Here is a 21,875-nt window from a genome sequence, read left to right as displayed (position 1 = left end):
GACTCGGGGAGGCGGTGCCTAGCAAGGAGTCCCCATAACAGTCGTGTCTGACTCTGCGACCCCATGTACCAGGCTTCTCCACCCGTGGGATTTTCCAGGCAAGAGTACTGGAGTGGGTTGCCATTTCCTTCTCCAGGGGATCGTCCCGACCCAGGGATTGAACCCAGGTCTCCCGCATTGCCGGCAGATGCTTTACCCTCTGAGCCCCTGGGGAATCCCCAAAAGCAGGGGAAGGGTTTTCTTAAATTCTTCTGGACGATTTAGGTGCAGCCTTGCCCTGAGGCAGAGGGATGACTGAAATGACTAGAGGGGGCCCTCCCTATGGCCTGAGGATCCGATTGGATGAACCCCCGAATCCTGATGGATGCCCCTCTTTTGTTCACAGCCAGGAGCCCAGGAGCGACCCCCTCCCACCCTAGCCGCCCGCCCGGCCCCGCCAGAAGTGCGGCCGGTGGGCGGGGACGGCCGCAGGGCGCGCGCCTGCCTCGGGCGCTGGGCCTTTAATAAGGCCGGGCGTCCGGGAACAAAGGCCCGGCCTGCGCGCACCGGCCTGAGTCACTTCAGTTCCTCTGCCCGTGCCCGCGCCCTCCCCACCCGGCCCGGCCCCTCCTTGCCCCTCCTGCGCCCAGGGGTCTGAGGAGCCGGCGCGGTGGGCGCGGGCCGCCGATGGCCCTTGTAGTTGTCCGGCTCCTCTGGGCGGGGGCCGGGGCCTAGACGCCCCACCGCCCGCGCCCCGCACCCCCCCCCCCCCCCAGGCTCTGGGCCTCCCACTTTGGGCCTCAGTTTCCACACCCACAAACGGGGGGTTAATGCCATTCGAGAGGCGTCCGAGTGAGACGGAAAGAGATCTCCGAGCCTCGTTTTTCCCATCTGAGGTCGGTCTCACAGGGACCCCTGGCCCTCAGCGTCTGTCTCAGCCCCCCTCCGCCCTCACTGTTCCTCCAGGACAGCGAGGGGCGCGGGGGGGCCCAGACCCCAGGGTCCTCCTTAGAGATGCGCGGCCCCCAGCCTGCCCACCGCGCCGGCTGAGCACCCAGGCCGGCTCTGCTGACACGAAGTTGGGGCCCGGCGTTCTGGGCGGCAAGGCCGCGTGGGTGGGGAGAGCGGGGGTGGCTGACCCCGCAGACCCCGCCCCGGGCCGCGGGCGCCCCACGCCGCCGGGCACAGCCGGGCGCGCGCTCTGCCTCGCCCTGCCCTCGATCCGTTTCAGACTGCACTGTCCCCAGCCCGCTTGCCAAGTCCAGCTCCCCAGGCTGGTGTGGGTTCCAACCCTTGAAGCCGTGGACTGCGCTCCATTGTTCCGCCAGACGGTTATTTATCCCTTCATCCTTGCTGGCCTGTACTTTTGTTTCTTGAGGAAACTTGGGTTGGATAGGGAAGGAATGCCTTTTTGAGCAGAAAAGTAAACACAGTTTTGCAGTTGTTTATTGTCCCATTTGAAAAGACCCTGATGCTGGGTGGGCTTCCCTCATAGCTCAGTTGGTAAACAATCTGCCTGCAATCCAGGAGACCTGGGGTCGATTCCTGGGTTGGGAAGATCTCCTGGAGAAGGAAATGGCAACCTACTCCAGTATTCTTGCCTAGAGAATCCCATGGACAGAGGAGCCTGGCAGGCTACAGTCCATGGGTCGCAAGAGTCCGACACGACTTAGCAACTAAACCACCACCATCACTGATGCTGGGAAAGATTGAAGGTTGAAGAAGTGGAGGACAGAGGATGAGATGGATGGATGGCGTCACCAACTCGATGGACATGAGTTTGAGTAAACTCCAGGAGGTGGTGATGGACAGGGAGGCCTGGCGTGCTGCAGTCCATGGGGTCGCAAAGAGTCAGACACGACTGAGGGAGTGAACGGAACTGAACTTATAGACAGTAAGGTCGGTGGGGGCCGCCCGCTTCAAGAGATCGTTCTGCCCTTTCTTGGAAACGAGGTTACAGGGGTGTTCTCCCAAGGGGGTAAGTAACTGTCCTACCAAAAAGCCATGGGATGCCCTTCTCAGAGAGTTTAGGACCTGGAGCCCGCCCACTGGATGCAGGAGTGGGGGCCCTGAGAGGAGGAGAAGGCCTGGTGGGAAGGCCAGGAGAGGAGGATTTGTGACAGCTGGTGGGAACCACAGGAGGCAGGCCAGGTCCAAATCCCGCTTCTGTGACAAGCTCGGTATTCCCATCACCCAGCTCCCTTTCTCATCTGCGAGATGAGGGAGGCAGGATAGATGATTTCTTATGTCCCTTCCAAGCCAGGGCGGTCTAGGTGCGGGGAAGTCCCTCCTCTGAGTGGAGTCTCAGGGGCCGGGGATATACCCTCTAAGAGGCAGAGTCCAGATGGCTGGGCACCAGGCCAGCGTCAGAGGCCCTGAGTCACTCACCCTAGGCAGCTCCAGGGCAGGGGTGACCCTCCATTGAGTCAGTCAGCCCTGAGAAAAGCCACATGGCAGTTTCCCTGTGGATCAGCTGTAACACAGGGCGTCAGACACAACAGGCCCAGAGGAGCCATGGGCTGTTGGCCCCGTGTTGGCCTCAAGATGCCCGACTACCCAGAAAAGCCACCTGGCAGGAGATGGCAAAGAGCCAGGCTGGTTTCAAAAAGGGGAAAGGCGGATCCTAGCCCAGGAAGAGCAATTCGTTCAGGTGTGTGGATTGGGGCGACCTACTATGCCAACTCACCTTTAATGAGGTGCTGTAAGGCAAGTGCAGAGAAGAAGAGAGCAAACCCGGCAGTCAGGCAAGAAAAGAGAAAATTATTAGAGGGAAAAGACAGGGTGACTGACTTTTAAGGAGAACCAGCGTCCTCCCTTTCTGACAGAGTCCTTCTTATACCCCACCAATGAGAAGTTCTCCAAAGGGACGGTCACGTAGCTGGAGGTCTGGAATCTGGTGGTCTCGCAGCTTTGAGAAGATAGGCACAGTGAGATAACAGGATGCCATTTGGGCAATTTGGTCAGTCTCAAGGATCACTGTGATTTCCTCTTTGTTTGCAAGGTCGACATAATGAGCCATCTTAACAATGAGCCCCCATGCAGACCCTATCACCTGTGAGCTCTCAGCCTCTGTCAGGGTTAAGTGTGAAAAGGTGCCTGGGTCTGTCCTACTATGGGCTTGCACAGTAGGTCCCGGCAGTGGGGATGACAACAGATTCCTCTTACAGATTACAGACCTTGTGCCTGACTCGGCTAAACACAGGACATGAGTCATCTTATCCAGTCCTCACACAGTCCCATGAAGTTGGTCAGGGCACCCTTAGGGGTCAGGACACCCTTAGGTTGGTTGGTTGGTCAGTCGCTCAATCGTGTCTGACTCTTTGCGACCCTGTGGACTGTAGCCTGCCAGGCTCCTTTGTCCCTGGGATTCTCCAGACTGGAACACTGGAGTAGATTGCCATTTCCTTCTTCAGGGTATCTTCCCGACCCAGGGATCAAACCTGTGATTACTGTAGTTGACAAGAATGGAGGCTCTCCGAGAGCCTGGGTAACCTGTTCAAGGTTTGGCAACACAGATTTTATGCCAGTTCTCTATTTGCCAGAGCCTGTAATTGTGACTCCTACACTTCAGCCTCCCAGAAGATAGACTCCCAGCCTCCAAGGAGTTTAGGATCTAAAGATAGACTCATGTGGCTGCAGATGAAAGAAGACCGAATGTACACTTGCTCAGGGGAGGAATAACACCCCTCCTGGGGCGACACTTGCCTTGGGCTCCTCTGGTCACAGCAGGCTGTGCCTTGAGCCCCTGCAGAAAGGGCCCAACACCCATAATCAAAAGGCTAGAGTTCACACTGCTAAGAGGTGACCCAGGAGGGGTTGGAGAGAATAGGGTTGACAGAGAAAGTTTCATCTGGATGTTTTGGGTTTTGACCCCTCTGAGTGTTTGAACTATCATAAAACAACAACAACAAAAATTAAAACACAGTATGCAAGACTTCTCTGGTGGTACAGTGGATAAGAATCTGCGTGCCAACGCAAGGGACATGGGTTCCATCCCAGATCTGGAAGATTCCACCTGCTTTGGAGCAACTGAAGCCCGTGGGCCACAACTCTTGAAGCCTGAGTGCCTAGAGCCTGTGCTCCACAACGAGAGAAGCCACCGCAACAGAGTAGCCCCCTGCTCAATGCAACTGGAGACCTAGCACAACCAAAAGTAAATACAGTATTTTTAGAAAAAGAAGAATGGACCCCAGGAGGCCAATGATTAATATAAAGCAGAATTTATAATTCTGTCTCACCTGGGACCCAGCTTCTCCGTGTGTAAAATGAGAATAATAGACCCTGGTTCGGAGAAGGCGATGGCACCCCACTCCGGTACTCTTGCCTGGAAAATCCCATGGACGGAGGAGCCTGGTAGGCTGCAGTCCATGGGGTCGCGAAGAGTCAGACACGACTGAGTGAATTCACTTTCACTTTTCACTTTCATGCATTGGAGAAGGCAATGGCAACCCACTCCAGTGTTCTTGCCTGGAGAATCCCAGGGACTGGAGAGCCTGGTGGGCTGCCGTGTACGGGGTCACACAGAGTCGGACACGACTGAAGCGACTTAGCAGTAGCAGCAGCAGCAGGCCCTGGTTAGCTCAGAGGGCTGTTGAAAAGATCAATGAGATAATGTGGGTGAATGTGCTTTGAAGACTGAAGCCTTAGAGCAAGGAGATGAGAGGGAAGTCCCTCCCACACAGGCCCACACTCCCACCTGTGGGCGGAGAGGCATCTGAGTGGAGGATTCTGACATGGCCTGGCCCCGCCCACACTTCAAAATTCCCCTTTGTCATCTCAGCAGCCCCTCACACCCATCTTTGAAATGGTTCCGCACCCAAGGTGGGCTTCCCAGGTGGCCCCAGGGGTAAAGAGCCCACCTGCCAATGCAGGAGATGTAAGAGACGTGGGTTCGATCCCTGGGTGGGGAAGATCCCTTGGTGGAGGGCATGGCAACCCACTCCAGTATCCTTGCTAAAGCCAATGGACAGAGGAGCCTGGCGGGCTTCAGTCCATGAGGCCGCTAGGGTTGCCAAGAGTCAGAACACTAAACACTCATACACACCCATCCCAGCCCATCCCATTGGAAACCTTTCTCTTCACCTGCCGGGGAGCCTCCTTCAGGGAGGGAGATTCTCAGACAAGTCCACCTACCCTGGGTTCCCTGCTGTGCAGACCAGACTCCCCCACGCCCACCCCCTGCCTGGCTGGCTCCCACCTCCCTCTCCAGCCTGAGCTGAGACTCACCCTCCCTCCTGGGCCACACCACATGACTCACCGTTCCTGAACACACCCCACCCTTCCGCCAGCTCTACTCCCTCCAGGGCAGCCCTCCCTTCTTAGACCCTCCTCTCCAGGAGGCCCCTCCAGTGCCTGCTTTCCTAGGGGGAATGCATCTTCCGTGTTCCTGGGTCCCCTTGGTGGCTTGCCCACATTAAAGGCACAGTAAATGATGACAGCATTGAATTTTTTATATGAAGGGTTTACTTCAAGGAGTTTTTCCAGAAAAGGCTAAAAAAGAAGGGATCTCTGAGGGTGGGGTTGCAGACCCAAGAACTGCTGGGTGAGGGGCGTGGTACTTGGACAGTGAATATCAAACTGAAACCCCTGGCCCAGGGGTAGCCCTTTCTCCCGGTCTCAGGGAACCAGTGACTCAGGCTGGCCGCTGCCACTGGTCTTCAGGCCAAAGCCCGCAAAGGCCCAGAGCCCCGAGGCCTGTGTCTGGGGCCGGCACTCAGCCTGCCGCCTTGCTGTGCCAAGCGCAATGGGTCTCGCCCTTAAAAGTCAACAGTCTCTAATCCACCGCGGGTGGGGTGTCCGCGGGCTGTTCCCGTAATAACACCCAACTGGTCCAGGAGTCTCCTCTCAGGCCGGGGGCGCAGCCTTGCGAGGCGCCAGCCACCCCCCCAGATGCCCGCGGGCCTTGCCGCCGGCACTCCGGACTCGGCTCGGAGACCGTCCCGGGAGGGTGTGCAGCGCCTCCTCGTCCGCCAGGGGGCGGCAGCGCACCGCGCGGCTGGGCCGGAGCGCCGCTGATCCCGCTGAAGTGAGGTGACTTTCTCTCTGACAAAAGGGGGTTAGAGGGACTTCCTAACACTTCACTGGGTACGGCTCGGAGTTCCCAGTGCAGGGGGCCCGGGTTCGATCCTTGGCCGTGGGGCTAGATCTCACGTGCTGCAACTCAGACCCAATGCAGCCAAATTACTCCCCCACTCTCCAAACCCCAACCCCCACCAGGGTTCTGTGTGGATTTGCCACACAGAAACTGCCAAAGAAATGGAGCAGGAGTTCTTTCCGAATAAACACATTGCTCTGGGGCTTTGAGACCCACCCGGCACTTTGCTCCCGGCTTTGGGGTTCTTGGCAGCATTCCCCAAGCCCTCCTGACCCACCTCTGCTCATGGTAACCCCACCCCATCCTTCCAGGACCAACACGCTGGCCAGAATTTAAACAATGATAACCGAATACTGAGAATACCATATACCAGGCTGACCCCCATGAAGTGGGTTTTTCTCTTTTTTTTGGCCACACCAAGCGACTTGCAGGCTCTTAGTTCCCTGACCAGGGATTGGATTTGGGCCCTTGGCAATGATTACAGCCCAGATTACACTGGGCTGCCAGGGAATTCTTGTGAAGTGGGTATTAACAGTCCCGTTTTACACGTGAAGATATTGAGACTCAGTGATTAGCTGCCCAAAGTCACCAGATAATAAGGGACAGTCCTAGCACCAGAACCCTACACCTGAATTCTCTTTTCTGTTACACACCCGTGGTTCTCAAATTGTGGTCCCTGAAGCAGCAGCTCCTGGGCACTTGTTGGAAACGCAGATTCTCAGACACCACCCTAGACCTTCTGAGTCAGAGACGCAGGCTGGAACCCAGCCATCTGTGTTTTCACAAGCCTCCAGGGGATTCCGACGCGGCTAAAGTGTGAGTGCCATCCGTCGACTCCGCGCTACCACACTGAAGCTGGCGCTTCACATGCCTGCCACCGTCTAAGCTCTGTGCTAGACCCTTCCTTCCATCGGCTGTCCCTGAATTCTTTTAACAAGACCCATTTTTCAGACGAGATGGGTGAGGCTCAGAACAGTTCAGTACTTTTGCCCTGGGATCACCCAGCTGTTGATCTTAAGAGCTGGGATTTGAACCCAGACAGGCTCTGGAGCCTGTGTCCTCAACCCCTACAGTCTTTGCACGCATGCTCAGTCACTCAGTCCTGACTGTTTGCGACCGTGTGGACTGTAGTCTGCCAGGCCCTCTGTCCATGGAATTTTCCAGGCAAGGATACTGGAGTGGGTTGTCATGCCCTCCTCCAGGGGATCTTCCGGATTTAGGGTTTGAACCCACATCGCTTGCGTCTCCTGCATTGGCAGACAGGTTCTTTACCATTGAGCCACCTGGGAAGCCCATTATAGTCTTTAGTCCCTGGAAACCCCTCAGAGGTGTACCCTAGTCTGAAGGATGCAGAGGGAATCTTTCCAGCTCTTCTCACTGAACAGGGTGTAAATCCAACCCTGCGTTTGACTCCAGCTGGCAGCACAGACCACCAACCCCAGTCCCCAGGGCCAGGTGCTGCCCACCCTGTTTATAAGGCCTGACCTGTTCACCCTCAGACTGTCTTCATGTCTTCACTCAAACATTTACAGAGCCCTTCTTGGTTTTGCAGAACCTTAGATTTTGCGGTGGACCTGAGTCCAGATGGGAGGCAACACACAGGTAAATGGAAACGACTCTCAGAACAACTAATCATTAAGCAAATGGGTTCATCAGTACCATTTTGTAGACTCCATATATGTGCGTTAATACACAGTACTTGTTTTTCTCTTTCGGACTTACTTCACCTAGAGTGATAGGAGGGGGATGAAGGCTCAGGAGGGAGGGGAGATATAATTACATACGTATATATATGTGTGTGCTCAGTCCTCAGTTGTGTCCGACTCTCTGCGACCCCATGGACTGTAGCGCACCAGGCTCCTCTGTCCATGGGATTCTCCAGGCGAGAACCCTGGAGTGGGTTGCCATTTCCTTCTCCAGGGGATCTTCCCAACCCAGGGATCAAACCCACGTCTTTTGTGTCTCCTGCATTGGCAGGTGGATTCTTTACCACTATGACCACCTGGGAAGCCATATAAATATATATATAATTATGGCTAATTCACGTTGTACAGCAGAAACCAACACAATATTGTAAATCTGCTATCCTCCAATTTTAAAAAGTCATAAAGCAAAATATCAACATTCCACATGACGGTGCACATTAATTTTGTACCTTCCCACTGGATGATACGTTTGCAGAAGGTGAGAATTATTTCCTTGGAACCTTAGGCAGCCAGAAGCCACGAGGGCTGTGCCTACAGTCCCTGGCTGCCATCCAGGGGAGCAGACCTCATTGGGAGATCATATCTGACACGGAGATGGGAAAAGGGAAGGTGGTGAATTTCCCACCCCACCCAGCCATAAGCAGAGCCTGCCAAGATCCAACATGTCCTCAGCTCCCTGGCATGTCCAGAGGTCCCTGCCTCTCCCGAATACCCCTGCTCCCCGTGTCCCCTAACATGACAAGGTTTAGCAGAGAATCAAGCGCCTAAAGAGGGAAGCAGAAAGGGAGATAGCAGGGCCTTTTAGTCCCACTCCAGTAGATAAGCTTCACGGGAACAAGGACTTATCTGTCTTGCTCTCTGCTGTGTCCCAGAAATCGGCGCCTAGCCCGGCACACTGGATGAGAGAATGATGGCTCTGTCACCCCTGTGTTCATTCAGAAGGGGCTGAGGCGGCAGGACCGCCGAGCAGCGCTCCCTGGACCTCCCACATGGAGCTGTCTGTGGGGACAGGAGGTGGTGTCCCATGGGTGTGCCCACTCCTGATGCGGCCCTGGTGTGACTTCACAACCTCTGTAAGTGTGTGTGTGTCCACTGTCTCTGGGGTGGGCCGTGCCTGGTGCCGGGCAGGAGACGCTATTGTTCTCACTGCTGTTGCCCAGCTGCCACTCCAAGCAGGTGAGACCCAGAGGGTGGGCAGTGGGTGCCCATGGATCAAAGCCAGCTGCACACGACCCTCAAGGTTAGCCAGCCCTGGGACTTCTCTGGTGGTCCAGCCGTTAAGACTCTTTGCTTCCACCGCAGGGAGCAAGGGTTCCATCAGTGGTCAGGGAAACTAAGATCCCTTAGAGGCTGCACAGTGTGACCAAAAGTTAAAAAAAAAAACATTAGCCAGCTCTGAGTCATATGCCCCCTTGCGCGCAGAGCCTAACTGCCAGGCCTGTTGCTGCCCCAGCCCCAGGAGTCACCCGCTCTCCCTCCAGGCCCAGCAGAGCTGTCTTCCCTCCTTAGGATCACAGCTCCCGGCCCCAGCTCCTGCAGCCTGAGCAGAGGCTCTGGTGTCATGGGCCGGGGTCTGAAAAAGATGAAGGTCAGGGGACAGGCGGTTCTGCACTTGGAGCCTGGGGTGCCATCTCTTCCCCTGGTGACCTCAGGCAGCTCACAAGACCCTCTGCTTCCCAGCCTCCTCTTTGGCAAAAGGAGAGGATGCCAGCCCTCCAGCTCCTTTGTTGTGAGGAGCTAGTGTGTGGTTAAAAGGGTGAGCCGCTGCTGAACTCGGCCAAACCATCGGCTAAAGGGCTGTGGAAGCCCAGGCCCATCCTCACCCAAACCCCCGGGGCTCCTTGGGAATGACCCATCGGGGTTGCTGCCCACACGGGACAGCCCAAGCTCCAGAATGCTCCACATGTACAGCCTCTCTTTCCATAACTCCATTTCTCCAGCTCTTATCACATTCCAGGCCCTCTTCTAAGCATGTTTATCTGTTATCTCAATTCCTTCTCATAGACCTTAAGAGGGGACATGCAGATTTAGAGAAATTAAGCAACTTGCCTGAGGTCACACAGCTAGAGACAGGGGAGTCGAGATTTGAACCCTGGTCTGTCTGGAAAAAGTGGAAGCAGTGACAGATTTTATTTTCTTGGGCTCCCAAATCACTGCAGTTGGTGACTGCAGCCATTAAATTAAAAGATGCTTGCTTCTTGGAAGGAAAGCTATGACAAACCTACACAGCATATTAAAAAGCCGAGACATCGTTTTGCTGACAAAGGTCTGTATAGTCAAAGCTATGGTTTTTCCAGTAGTCATGTAGGGGTGTGAGAGTTGGACCCTAAGGAAGCCTGAGCGCTGAAGAACTCTGGTGCTGAAGAAGACTCTTGAGAGTCCTTTGGACAGCAAGGAGATCAAACCAGTCAATCCTAGAGGAAATAAACCCTGAATATTCATTGGAAGGACTGATGCTGAAGCTGAAGCTCCAGTACTTTGGCCACCTGATGCAAAGAGCTGACTCATTGGAAAAGACCCTGATGCTGGGAAAGATTGAGGGCAGGAGAAGAGGGTTACAGGGGATGAGATGGTTGGATAGCATTGCTGACTCAATGGACATGAGTTTGAGCAAATTCTGGGAGACCACGGAGCATAGAGAAGCCTGGCGGGCTGCAGACCATGGGGTCGCAAAGATTTGGACACGACTTAGCGACTGATCAACAATAACAACTGTCTGATGCTAGAGTTCCTGCTGTTAACATTGTTTATTTATTTTTACATAGACTCTGGCTGCCGATGAGGAAACCATGCCTTTTTTTTTTTTTTTTTTTAATATTTATTGGCTGCCTTGGGTCTCAGGTGCGGCTTGCAGGCTCTTTAGTTGTGACGCTCAGGCTGAGTCGCTCCACAGTATGTGGGATCTTGTTTCCCTGCCCAGGGATTGAACCTGCGTTGGGAAGTTCTGTAAGCCTCTGGTCAGCTCTTATTCTTTTACCACCTTCGCGGAAGGCCAGTGCGTGTGTGTGCTCAGCTGCTTCAGTCCTGTCCAACTCTGTGGCCCCGTGGACCGCAGTGGAAGGCCAGTGCCCTGAGTAAATCTTGCCTCTAGTGCCCAGCTGAGTATCTGGCCAGCAGGTGCTGAGGAAGGGAGGGAGAGTGGGAGGAAGGAGGGAGGAAAGGTGGGCAGGCGACTGGTCCTGCCCTGAACCACTAGCCCGGACCCAGGCTGCCAGCCCCTTTCCACGGCCCAGGGTGATGCACAGGCAGTGAGGCGGTTGCTGGGTCACTGCTGTGCCCTAGCTTTTTCTAAAAATACAAAGAGACGAGCCCTCCAAGGCCACCAAACAGATCTCCAGCTGCCCTGTGGGGTCAGTTCGTGCCACCGGGCACCTGCTCCTTCTGGATCCTACCTGACAGCTGACCCCATATCCCTGGAGCTATTTACTGCCGGACAAAGTCCAGTTGTGCGGAGGTAGCAGCTCTGAGCAGCCTGTGCTGAGCTGTGGGACACCCGGGTGGTTTCGGGGTCTTTTCCCCAAAGCCTGGTCAGAGCAAACCCTTCTTCGCTGGGGCTCCGAGTCCAGGGCCATCAGTCCCTCCTGCTCCTTTGGAGTCTGAACAGCAGCTGGGTTCAAAGATAAGGACACTGGCCTCAGAGTCAGGACACCGGAGTCAGGCTCCTGCATTGCCCCCAGAGTCTGCGGGACCAGCGACCTCTGTTAGCCTCCTACGCAACTGGGAGTACTAAGACGACAAAGCAGTGGCAGTGTCATCGTGTTCTGAAAGGTGTATTTCATGTGTGGAAATGAATCTCATGAGATTTGGACTGAAATGTTAACAGCGTCATCGCTGGATGCTCAGATGGAGGTATCCTTATTCTTTGGGCTCTATCTGTATTTCCAAGTTCTTCCTCAAGGAACACACGCAGCAAAAGAAAAAAATGCTAGAACAACCACCCCACAGTTGATATTTAAGTGTTTGTCTTGACTTACAGGACAGTTGGGGCTTCCCTGGTGGCTCAGTTGGTAAAGAAACACCTGCAGTGCAGGAAATGTGGGTTTGATCCCTGGGTCGGGAAGATCCCCTGGAGAAAGAAATGGCAACCCGCTCCAGTATTGCCTGGAGAATCCCATGGACAGAGGAGCCTGGCAGGCTACAGTCCATGGGGTCACAAGAGTTGGACACAACTTAGGGACTAAACCACCAAAGGACAGTTTGAGGAGCAAGTTAATGAAAGCAGGTTGCAAGCTTTAAAGGGCTTTCCAAGTGTTGGGGGTTCTTATTTTAATATTTATTTTTATTTATTTATTTGGCTGTGTTGGGTCTTAGTTGCAGCACTCGGGATCTTTGACCTTCATTGTGGCATGCGGGATCTAGTTCCCTGACCAGGGATTGAACCCGGGCCCCTGGCACTAGGAGCGTGGAGTTTTAGCCACTGGCTGGACACTGGGGAAGCTCCAGTGTCGGGGGTTCTTAACACTCCTTCTGGCAGGGCCTTTAGGAACTGGGACCCAGGTATGGGGAGGGAGTAAGTTTTCCAACTCCACACAAGGAAACCCCATAAATCAGCTCTGCTGCCCTAGGGTTACCATTCCTCACCAGGTCAGAAGGGGAGAGAATGACGGTCCGATCTGTGTGATGCCCTGGTTGAGGGTGGGCATGGCCATGTAGTGCGGTGCCCCAGCCTGCTCAGTGCGTGAGTCAGCAACACTGATTGAGCGCCGACTGTGTGCTGTGCCCTGTGCCCTGTCCTGAGAAGATAGCTTTGTTTGCTTTCCTCAGTCAACAAGTGTATCGAGCATCTCTCTGTTTTGAGGAAGTCAGAGTACAGGGGGCGTGGCCTGGAGGTGGGGAGCCTGGGCCGGGTTACAGAGAGGGGTGGGCGCTGTGGGAGAGAGGAACGAAGCAGGAAAGCAGAGGACCACCCCTCTGGGGAGCCTGGAGGAGCTCTTGTGGACTTGAAGGCCATCTCGGCTGGATCGTGAAGGATGAGAAGAGTCCTCCAGAATGTCCTTCGTCTGGGGGTCACAGAGCCCTGCCTTGGGAAACGGCTTCCTGGGGGAGAGGCTAGTGGACTGTCTAAGTGATGTTCATGGAACCCCGAGGGATCCCTGGTACAAAATGTATTAAGAATTTCAAGATGGTAATGGCCTTCAGCCAAGCACAGGGCCTTTCTCAGTGCTGGCCCTTCTGAGCAGTACCTTGAAGCCAGCCCGGCCTGCTCGCCTGCATGCATGCTAAGTAGCTTCAGTCGTGTCTAGCTCTTTGCGACCCTATGGACTGTAGCCCACCAGGCTCCTCTGTCCATGGGATTTTCCAGGCAAGAACACTGGAGTGGGCTGCCATGCCCAGCCTGCTCGCAAGTGCAAGGAAAAGGCTGAGGGATTTCTGTCACTGGGAGGACCACCAGCCTTGGGAAGCTAGGTGACTCTTCACAGCATCTCGGGTTAAGGTTGGGCTCCAGAGGCGAGCTAACCCAACCAGATCTGGTTCTGTGCTTAACCCTTCCTGTTGGTGGCTAGGGATGTGCTCTCTTCTCTAATGGTGCCCGCAAGGCTGGAGGCCCCAGGCTCCCTTCCCAAGCACCCAGACCAGGGAGCAGCCAAGAACACAAACACACATGCCTTCGGGGGTGGACGTGGCAAGAGATGTTTCTGAGGGAAGTGCTGGCCTCACGTTAAGGCCTCAAAAGATGCACTCTTCTTTCTGCCAACAGGGCATCTGTTTCAGCCCTATGCCCCACCCTCTCGTCTTTCTAATGAGGAAACTGGGGACCAAAGAGGCCAGGAGAACCGTTTGGGTCACCCGACTCGCCAACACTGAAACCAGAACTCAGGTTTTACAAATGCCCCCTAAGCGCCCTTCCCCTAAAGGAGCCCTCTTCATTGGATTGTGGGGGCCGGGGGTGGGGGCTGCCCTCGGCAGTGGTCTTCAGGCCTCCAGACCCTCCAGGGCTGAAGAAACCACTGCTGCCCACCGGAGGACGCTGCTCACGGGGCTCTAGTGGTATGGAGAGGAGTTGAGATCTGGGTGGAAGAGGCTCATGACCTTTCACCTTTAGGCTCATGCCTTTTCACCCTTAATTTGGGCAGACAGTAGAATAGACAGGGAAGGAGAGAGCCCTGTGCCAAAGGTAGTCCTGCTGCTAAAACCTGTTGGGGGCGGAGCCTGGGCCCTTCCTGTGGGGGAAGGAGCTCTGTCCTGTTAAAGGTGCCAGAGGAGAGTCCTAATGTGGATCAACAGCAAGACCGGGAGAACCAGGAGTGGAAACTCAGGACACAGGAGGGGGTGTACACGTGGGGGGTCTGGGTCCCTGTGGACCCAGTGGGGGTCCCTGCCCTCACTTCAGGAAGCAGGCCTGAGCCCTAGGGAAAGCAGCCAGGCTGAACCGATACACGGCCCCCAGGCAGAAACAACTCCAGTCACCAATTAGCAGCAGAAAGTGCCCAAGGGCATCAAATATTTACCTTGTACAGGGTAGAATGTTTGCACATATGTGATCGAATAGAATTTGCACAGCTGCCTCAGGACACAAGCTGAGGCTGTGTTGTAAGGATGAGCAATGAACGCAGAGGAATGAAGTCACTTCCTAGAGACCATCTGACTAGTTTAGTCCTGGCACTGGGAGAGAAGCTGGGTTTGCTGCCTTGGTCCAGCTCCCTGCCCTGGCCTCTGGCTGGTCTCCACCTCTCTACCTCTATCCAGCACTGCGCCCTGGGGCCTGTGGGCAGAGGTGGCAGGAGGTGCTGGCAAGTGTTTGTGGAATCAGGATGGCACTTTCTGTCCCTATGTTGAGAATGTCCTCTGTACCCCGACTCGCCACCACCCACTGAACCTCCTCCCAGCAAGGATGTTGGCCCCCACTCCCTGGTAGGCCTTTGATGATACCTTCGGTCTGCTGACTGGTCTGTTTTCTCATTGGAACGTGAACTCCTTCAGGGTCAACAACTTACGGACAAACAAAGCTGTTTACAGTAAGTTCCTGACATAGGAACTAGTCCCATTCCAAGAGCGGGTTCGAGTCCACGGCCATACCACCCTGAACACGCCCGATCTCCTCCAAGAGCGTATTTGTTAAGTTCAAAAAAGTGAGCCTAGATATCCATCTAACACAGTCGGCTGTCCTGTAACAGGTTTATAATACTTCTCGCACAAAGACTGCATAAAAAAACAAACACAAAAATAAACACTTTTGATCTTACAGAACAGTACGTTGAAAAGTACGCCAGACACGTGAACTAACTTGTGTGACTGGACGTGTGAATGCACGTTCGCATGTTTGAAAGTTCACAGCTTGAAGGTTCGTGTGTAGGGGACTCACTGTAGTTTATGAAGTGAGGTGACCTGCCTAGGCCCCATGGCTTCAGACAGGAAACAACAGCTACTTGTCATCCATTTCCCAAAGGGCCACGCGTTCTTCCTTCCCTGGGCCTTGCACACGGTAGACACAGGCAGGCCTCCCCTTTAAAAACATCTTGAATTAACTTAGAAGAAGCACTGTGAGGGAGGGCTGGAGAGGGGCCGTACGGCAATGGACTCCCCACAGTTCAGTTCAGTTCAGTTTGCTCAGTCGTGTCCAACTCTTTACGACCCCATGGATGGCAGCACGCCAGGCTTCCCTGTCCATCACCAACTCCCAGAGCTTAGTCAAACTCACGTCCATCGAGTCAGTGATGCCATCCAGCCATCTCATCCTCTGTCGTCCCCTTCCTTTCTTGCCTTCAATCTTTCCCAGCATCAGGGTCTTTTCAAATGAGTCAGCTCTTCTCATCAGGTGGCCAAAGTATTGGAGTTTCAGCTTCAACATCAGTCCTTCCCAGGACTGATCTCCTTCAGAATGGACTGGTTGGATCTCCTTGCAGTCCAAAGGACTCTCAAGAGTCTTCTCCAACACCACAGTTCAGAAACATCAATTCTTTGGTACTCAGATTTCTTTATAGTCCAACTCTCACATCCATACATGACTACCGGAAAAACCACAGCTTTGACTAGACGGACCTTTGTCGGCAAAGTAATATCTCTGCTTTTTAATATGCTGTCTAGGGCTTCCCTGGTGGCTCAGTGGGTAGAGTCTGCCTACAGTGTGGGAAAGCCGTCTTCAATCCCTGGCTTGGGAAGATCCCCTGGAGAAGGAAATGGCAACCCACTCCAGTATTCTTGCCTGGAGAATTCCATGGACAGAGGAGCCTGGTGGCCTACAGTCCATGGGGTCACAAAGAGTCGTACACAACTGAGTGACTAACACTTTTCACTTTCAGGTTGGTCATAGCTTTTCTTCGAAGGAGCAAGCGTCTTTTAATTTCATGGCTGCAGTCACCATCTGCAGTGATTTTGGAGCCCAAGAAAATAAAGCCTGTCGCCGTTTCCTTTGTTTCCCCATCTATTTGCCTTGAAGTGATGGGATTGGATGCCATGATCTTAGTTTTCTGAATGTTGAGCTTTGAGCCAACGTTTTTACTGTCCCACAGACTCTTTTAAATGACAAGCCCACTGGATATTTTTCTAATCTCAGACTGAGGAAAACCTTTGTATACATAATGTGAAATCCAGAAGTCATAACAGATCAGTGAATGTGATCATGTAAAAAGTAAGCCTATTTGAATACAAATAATCGAAATAACAGGGTTTCCCTGGTGGCTCAACTGGTAAAGAACCCGCCTGCAGGGAGACAGGGATCCGACCCCTGGGTTGGGAAGATCTCCTAGAGGAGAGAACGGCTACCCACTCCAGGATTCTTGCCTGGAGAATCCCTTGGACAGAATCCCATGGAGAGCCCTGGTGGGCTACAGTCCACAGGATCTCAAAAGAGTCAGACACGGCTGAGCGACTAAGCGCGCACGTGATCATAGTAACATCAGCATATACCCTCACAGCAGATTTTCATGCCAAGCCCTGTGCCGGACCCTTTCTCTATGTTAACTCATTTCATTCTCATAAAAACCCGTGAATCTGAGGTTCAGTAACTGAACCCGTGGTCACTGAGCTGGTATATTAGACAAACCAGGATTACCAAGCAGTCTGCCTTCAGAGAGGCAGCGGTGGGCTCAGCCCAGGACTGAAGGGTCCTCGGAGGTGGTCTGAAGGTGGGAGGTGAGGCTGGTGGGTTGGGGGTGGGGCAGATGGGGCAGGGCCCGTAAGGAACTTAGACTTTATCCTGAGAGCCCTGGGGAGCGGTGAGAAGGTTTTCCTCGGCAGAGTGACATCCTTACAGTTTAGCAGGGTATCCACAGGCAGTACCACTTCCAAGCAGGTGGTGAATAGTGCACCACGATCCGGGTTGTGGGGGTTGTGTGGTGGTCCTGGCGCTCTGGCTCCTGTCTGGATGTCAGGGTCATGGGAGTGCCTCTCCTTCCCACGGCTTCTGTGAACCCACAGTGGGGCCAGCTTTAGGTCCTGCAGGCTGAAGGGCCCCCAGCCCTCAACGAGGTCCCAGTGGACTGCGTCTAGATTTCACAACTCCCTGCAGCTTCACCCCTCACCTCCTGCCTGCTGACAGCAATCTGCCGGGGCAGAAATAGCCCCAGCACATTCACAGCGCTTGCCCCATACATGTCGCACACGTCGGCCAGCCAGGGTGCTGAGCCTCCTGATGCGAGGCTCCTGCTCTCTTCCAGCCCAGGACCAAAGGCTGGCTGGTCTACTGCCTTTGCCAGAGTCTTGGGCATTTCTGATTGCAGAAGTCTCTGGAAGGGCAGCGCTATTGGAGCTCCAAGGAGCTGGTCCTAAACAGAGGCCTCCTGGCTGAGCCCTGAGCCCCTAGGGGAGTGGTGTCTGTGGCGGGCGGACATCACTGAGGGAGCTGTCAGGCGTCACCAGGCTGACTTCTCTCCCTGGGTCCCTCCTCCTGTCTTGTCTTATCGTGCAGCTGGGCTGGGGGCACTGCCAGGCTTCGTGGGAGCTGCCTCTGAAGGCCAGGCGCAGGGGGCGGGGTCTGGGCCTCAATGTAACAAGAGAGCTTTCAGAGCAAACCAGCTAACCGCAGGTGTGGTCTGTGACATAAGCTGTCAATTTTAGGCAGAGAGAGCCCTCCTCCATTCTCAGCTCTGCTCATCCCTCCAACTGTCTAAAATTTAGGTCAGGCTGTAGGAAAATGCTTATCTTGTTTGCATTCTTGTTGCATTCTTGCAAGAATCTATGAAGTGAAGTGAAAGTTGCTTAGTCGTATCTGTCTCTATTGCAACCCCATGGACTGTAGCCTACCATGCTCCTCTGTTCATGGGATTTCCCAGGCAAGAATACTGGAGTGGGTTGCCCTTTCCTACTCCAGGGGGTCTTCCCGACCCAGGGACCAAACCTGTGTCTCCTGCATTGGCAGGCGGATTCTTTACCACTGAGCCACCAAGGAAGCCCTGCAAAAATCTGTAGAGGATAAAAATGTGGACTTTGAACTGAGTGGTGTCCAAGCCTGGCTTTCCTGCTCGCCGGCTTGGTGACCGTGGACAAGCTGAGTTCCCTGATGGAGACAAATGATGGTCCTCACCTCACTGGGCTATGTGCTGATGAAAAGGGAAGATACATGTAAAACGATTGCAGTGCCCTTGGAATAACACTGGAGACAATAATACCAATGATGAGCGCTATCATTGTTGGAGGGAGTCAGGGTTGAGCTTTCTGCGCTTGTCCCACCATTTCCAAAAGCTCTGCTTTGTCAATTTGTTAATCTTTTCAGTTTATTTTGGTAATCTTTGTTCTTCCTCTCTCCTTTGAATCTTCTACTTGATTCCTTCAAGCATGTTAGTATTTCTAAGTCTCTAGAATTCAGTGTGTGCTTTACACTTAGAGCACATCTCAATGGGATATTTTTATGCAAATGGCTGAAGTTGGGCCTTGGTCTCAAAAAATTAACTCAAAATAGGATCTAGACTTACATGAAAGAGCTGAAGCTATAAAACACTTAGAAGAAAATATAGAAGTAAATCTTTGTGACCTTGGGTTAGACAGTGTTTATTTAGATATGACACCAATAACATAAATCATAACAGAAAAATTAATTGGACTTTGTTGAAATTAAAAACTTTCGAGAATTCCCTGGTAGTCCAGGAGTTAGGACTCTGTGATTCCACTGCAGGGGGGAATGGGTTTGATCCCTGGTCAGGGAACTTAGATTCCATTTGCCTTGCTGCATGGCCTAAGTAAATAAATAGACAAACCATTAAAAAGTTTAAAAAAAAAACAAACAAACTTGTGTTTCAAATGACACCATCAAGGAAATGAAAAGAGAATAGAATGGGAGAAAATATTTATAAACCGTATATCTGACAAAGGGCTAATATCCATAAAAAAACTCTTCTAACCCAATAGATAAGACAAAAAACCCAATTGAACATGGCCATTTTCTTGAAAAGCTGCACAAACAGTTGATAAGCACTTGATGCTGACATAGTCATCATTAGTTATCATTGCAAATCAATGAGACACCATGTCACACCCACTAGAATGACTGCAATAAAAGAGATTGAGATACCAGCTGTTGATGAGGAAGTGCAGAAACTGGAACTCACACTGCTGGCAGGGATGTGAAATGGTGGGACCACTTGGGCTGCTTGGCAGTTCTTCAAAAAGCTAAACACAGTTACCATATGTGCTCAGCTGCTCAGTGGTGTCTGGGTCTTTGCGGCCCCATGGACTACATGTAGCCCACCAGGCTCCTCTGTCCTTGGAATTTTCCAGGCAAGAACAATATAGGAGATACAAGAGACATGGGTTTGATCCCTGGGGCAGGAAGATCCCCTGGAGAGTTACCATTCTCTCTCTCTCTCTTTAGTTGCTAAATTGCATCCGACTCTTGCAACCCCATGGACTGTAGCCTGCCAGGCTCCTCTGTCCATGGGATTCTCCAGGCAACAATACTGGAGTGAGTTGCCATTTCCTTCTCCAGTAGATCTTCCTGACCCAGGAATCAAACCCAGGTCTCCTGCATTTCAGGCAGATTCTTTACCAGCTGAGCTATGAGGGAAGTGAGTTACCATATAACCCAGCAATTCCACTCCTAGATAAACACCCAAGAGAAGTGAAAACATTTATCCATTTGAAAGCTTGTACAGCTTGCACCTGTCCACCAGCCAAAGCAACTTGATATAAAATCCTATTGTTCATTGGGCAAAATAGTAAGGCATGATTGCTAAGAACACTTAGAAAAAAAAAGACTTAAGAGGGAAGACTTGCCCTACAAAATAACATCTATTAAATAAACAGATTAGTCAACTTTGAAACAGGTCTTAGCATAAACAAGAACCAAATTAATGTTAAGGAAGTATCACAAACTTACCACAGGAAAAGAGATACACTATTAATCAAATAAATTTCAAATAGCTCAAATTGCTAAAGATAAAAAAAGAATAAAACCAAAAGACAAGGGCTTCCCTGATGGCTCAGTGGTAAAGAATCCGCCTGCCAATGCAGGAGTCATGGGTTCAATCCCTGATCCGGGAAGATCCCACATGCCTCAGAGCAACCAAGCCCGTGCACCACAACCATCGAGCCTGTGCTCTAGAGTCCGGGAACTGCAACTATTGAACCTGTACCCTTCAACAAGAGAAGCGGCTGCAGTGAGAAGGCCACGCGCCCCAACAGAAGAGTAGCTCCTGCTTGCCACAACTAGAGAAAAGCCCATGTAGCTATGAAGACTCAGCACAGCCAAAAATAATTACAATTATTAGACAAACAAGCCAACCCAGAAGACAAGATAGTGACTCTGTAAGGGGGAAAGATTTTCCAAACATTAAACCAAGTGGCAGAAATCACCACGAAGAAGACTAATAGATATCAAGATGTTAAAACTTCCGCCACATGAAACACTTCTTAAAAGGCAAATGTTACAGATTTATATTCTGAGCAAAGAAACATACTTAACAGCCTTTTAAGTATATTTATGATCCCAGTTTTCTAAAATAAAATGGTTTACATACACAGGTAAAAAGTGGACAGCTGAACTCTAAAATGTTAGCGGTTGGAGGCTGTGAGCTTGCTGGTACTGGTACTTGCTGGTACTGGCTGTGAGCTTGCTGGTACTTCTACCACCTGTGTGACCTCGGGCAGGGCAGTTAACCTCTGTGCCCGATTTTCTCGCAGGTGAAACAAAAGTAACAATAGCACCTTCCTGGTAGGTTATTGAGAGGACTAAACGGGTTAATGCACGTCAAGACATAAAAGCGGCACCTGGCAAGTGGTAAGTGCTCAGTGACTCTACAATTATGTTCTCTTACACACGGGCTGCTTTTCGGTTGACCAGGATACTAAAGGGTGTCCTGAGAACTTGGTAACACGTGAGAATATTGACACTGACAGACTCAGAAGTTAACAAGGAATGAACAAGGGAAAATAGGTCAGGCACATCAAGGAACGGCAGTGCATATTATATTACAGAAAGCCAAGGAGATGTTTTATACTTGTGATAAGTTGAAATTGTCTGCAAAATATGGCCAAGTGGAATTCCCACTTCCTGCCATTGGCCAAGAAGATGTCATGGGGGAGGTAGGATCTTAGAAGACAAAGAAGGGGGTTTCTTAGTTGGAATTGTGCCTGTGTGTGCGCTCAGTAACTCAACCATGTCTGACTCTTTGAGACCTCATAGACTGTGTGGACTGACAGATTCCTCTGTCCGTGGGATTCTCCAGGCAAGAATACTGGAGTGGGTTGCCGTTTCCTCCTCCAGGGGACCTTCCCGACCCAGGGATCGACCCTACGTCTCTTGCGTCTCCTGCATTGGCAGACAGATTCATTACCACTGTGCCACCAGGAGTAGTTAGCACTGGGAAGCCGCATAGGAGCCTGTAGCTTAGGATGTGGAGGGAACCCTGGAAGGCGAGGATGGGCTGGGGTGTGGCTGGTCTGCCAGGCCACCGGGCTGTTACAGGCCAGAGGGCGCCAAGGCCTTTGCCTGGCTGCCCCTCTAGTGTAATGACCCTTCCAGCATAAGGGACCTCTTCTGATCACCAATCGGGTTTTCTTTGTGACTCTGGGCTCTTCTGTGTAGGTGTGAGGTCCCCTCTGGAGACAAATTAATCTCTCATATATAAACATATTTCACAAGCATCTGCAGATAAGTTTTCTGCATAGAAACAAGCGTGTTGATGGATGGGGGGCGGGCGGGTGGAGGTAGGGAGCTTGGTGCA

General features: G+C 52.5%; 1 protein-coding gene across 2 annotated transcripts in view; it reads right to left on the bottom strand.

Moving 5' to 3' along the window:
• The window catches only part of NINJ2 (ninjurin 2), a 72,265-nt gene that overhangs the window by 2,836 nt on the left and 47,554 nt on the right, over positions 1–21,875 (bottom strand). The window lies entirely within an intron of this gene.

This window comes from Bos indicus x Bos taurus, chromosome 5, assembly GCF_003369695.1.
Source record: "Bos indicus x Bos taurus breed Angus x Brahman F1 hybrid chromosome 5, Bos_hybrid_MaternalHap_v2.0, whole genome shotgun sequence".
Classification (NCBI taxonomy): domain Eukaryota; kingdom Metazoa; phylum Chordata; class Mammalia; order Artiodactyla; family Bovidae; genus Bos; species Bos indicus x Bos taurus.
This window is presented reverse-complemented; position numbering and strand designations above follow the sequence as displayed.